We start from the raw sequence: 3,010 nt of genomic DNA on the forward strand, positions 1-3,010 counted from the left end.
GGAAGCTGAGAGATTTTTTTCAAAATAAGAGACTCGTTTGGAGGATCTATCCCTGAGCCGAAATGGAACAAATTACTGAATAATTTAATATACTGGGAAAGAAAAGAGGAATTTAAGAGATTTAAACAAATATAAAAACTAAATCACGTATTTATTTGCTTAATGTATAAGATATTTTAAAGAGAAATAAAAAAAACATTTAAAAAATGCCTTAAAGTGTGCAACTAATTTCCCTTCCGGGTTTATTACAGTAAATAAAATTTAAGAAGGTAATTTTACGAAATATAACTACAAACAGTAAATAAGTATTACGAACGTAACCGGAAGTAAATGTGCATTTATCGCTTTTTTGTTTTTATCATCGTTTTCATTTTTTTTTAAATTTACGTAGCCCGTGTATGTTTATTTGAAAAGTTTTACTTTGAAAGTACTTAACAGGAAGGAAAGATTTTCCAATAGGGGACTTGACTCTGGTCCCCAAATCCGTTGTAGGGCCCCCCCAGTTCTCTCCTCCTGAAGTCCAGGTTTGTCACCTCCTTATTAGGAGCAAATGAACCGGTGGGGGCTCTTAAAGAGAAAGTTTAGCCCCCACCTGCTTTACTATTATTATTATTATTATTGTTGTTGTTGTTGTTGTTGTTGTTGTTGTTGTTGTTGGTGTTGTTGGTGTTGTTGGTGTTGTTGGTGTTGTTGTTGTTGTTGGTGTTGTTGTTGTTGTTGTTGTTGGTGTTGTTGGTGGTGTTGTTGTTGTTGTTGTTGGTGTTGTTGGTGGTGTTGTTGTTGTTGTTGTTGGTGTTGTTGGTGGTGTTGTTGTTGTTGTTGTTGGTGTTGTTGTTGGTGTTGGTGTTGGTGTTGTTGTTGGTGTTGTTGTCATCATTCCATCTCATGTAGGATCAAACAGTCAGTGCATTGCGTCATCACCCCCCCCCCAACAAAAAAGGAAGGAGGAAGGCAACTCCTGAGTGTTTGTTGTCGTCTCCATGGTAACTGTTTGTGTTGATGAAAACAAAAATCCCTTTAATGACGTCAGACTCATCTCTCCACTCGCTCTGGGTGGGGTGGGGGGCTGGGAGGGGGGGTCCTGAACTTCCTGTCTAATATCTAATAGAGCTGATGTCGTCCTCCGTCACTGCAGCCAGTGGCAGGACGGGGTCAACCGGGGGTCAGAGATCCTGTCGGCCCGTCTGACTCCAGGAATATCAGATTATTTTATTATCAGATTATTAGATTATTAGATTAGTGATGCGGATTGAAGCTGTGATGTTTCAGAATAAAAGTCAAGACAACTAAAATGACTCAGCAGAGAGCACAAGGCTAAAAGTCTAGGCCACGCCCCCTTATACTCATTAAGATTATTGCAAAAGCAGGAGGTCCTCAACATACAAACATACTATTCCCAACATTCATAGATACAAACAATCGCGTTTCGTCGTGTCCGATTCCTTCCTGAGATCAAACCTAAACCACACAAAGTCAAAAATTAATTTCCACTTACCTTCTGTGTTCTTTGTTCCCTCGAAGTCCAACGTGTTGAAATTGGTGGAAATTCAGAAATTTGCAAGTTGAAATTCGGAAATTCGCAAGTTGAAATTCAGAAATTCGCAAGTTGAAATTCAGAAATTCGCAAGTTGAAATTCGGAAATTCGCAAGTGAAATGCCCGGAAATCGCTTTTGTTTGAAGTTGTTTGTTGGGTTTGAGAAGCTTCTTGTTTGTGTTTGACCCCGCCCACACACACACACACACACACACAGGTTGTCCTACCTGTCGCCCAGGGTAGGATTGGATCCAGCGTCTCCTGGCATGGAGTCTCCGTCTTTATCCACTGAGCCATCTTCAGCGCTGAGGAGCGATGAAGACCAGAGAGAGGAAGAGCTGTCTGAAGGAGCGCCTGCAGGAAAAGGTTTTCACCCGTCTGGTGTCTGACGAGGCGCTGAGGCCCAACACTAACCATAGCTCAGCTGGTAGAGACGCTAGTCTGGAGATCAGGGGGTTGTTGGATCCAATCCCTTCAGCTCCTTTTTCATGCCATCAATAAATTTCACTTATTTTCTCCTGTGAATTAACGAACGACGACGTCGACAGATCAGGAATGTTTTTAGAGCTGCTGACGAAACTTTCTCCTCGTTTCCTCATTATTGTTTCTGATTGATCTGAAGGGATCTTTACCGATCAATACTGATCAGCTCCAGCTGGTGATGTTGCTAGGCAACAGCGCCTCCTAATGGAAGGGCTGAAAGAGGAGGAGCTGCTGAAATGATGTCCGTTCCGCCTCTTGATGGAAGTGTTCAGTCTGAGTAGCTCAGTGGCTAAAGAGGCTGGTTCCCATTGGTTCTTTATGGGTCGGGAGGTTGTGGGTTCGATCCCCACACCCATCTGAGGTTTTTGTTGACAAACCAAACAAAAAAAGACCGACTGACAAAAAAAACCTTTTTTCGGCTTGACTGACCCCAAAACTTGTTTTAGACCAACAGACCGACTGTCCAAACAAAAACCACCGACCAACAAAATACGTGGAACAAAATGTTTTAGAGCGACCTACGGACAAAAAAAACACATTTTAGACCGACCGAAGAAAAAAAACATTTTTCAAAGCGACCGATTTCACGTAAAAAAAAAAATTTTTTTAGACTGACCAACCGAAAAAAAAACAACAAAACAAAACATTCTTTAGACCGACCGACAGGAGAAAATAAGTGAAATTTATTTATTGTATGAAAAAGGAGCTGAAGGGATTGGATCCAACAACCCCCTGACCTCCAGACTAGCGTCTCTACCAGCTGAGCTATGGTTAGTGTTGGGCCTCAGCGCCTCGTCAGACACCAGACGGGTGAAAACCTTTTCCTGCAGGCGCTCCTTCAGACAGCTCTTCCTCTCTCTGGTCTTCATCGCTCCTCAGCGCTGAAGATGTCTCAGTGGATAAAGACGGAGACTCCATGCCAGGAGACGCTGGATCCAATCCTACCCTGGGCAGCAGGGCAAAACTGTTAGATCGAATTACCAAAATACAAG

This window comes from Antennarius striatus, chromosome 8 (assembly GCF_040054535.1).
Source record: "Antennarius striatus isolate MH-2024 chromosome 8, ASM4005453v1, whole genome shotgun sequence".
Lineage (NCBI taxonomy): Eukaryota > Metazoa > Chordata > Actinopteri > Lophiiformes > Antennariidae > Antennarius > Antennarius striatus.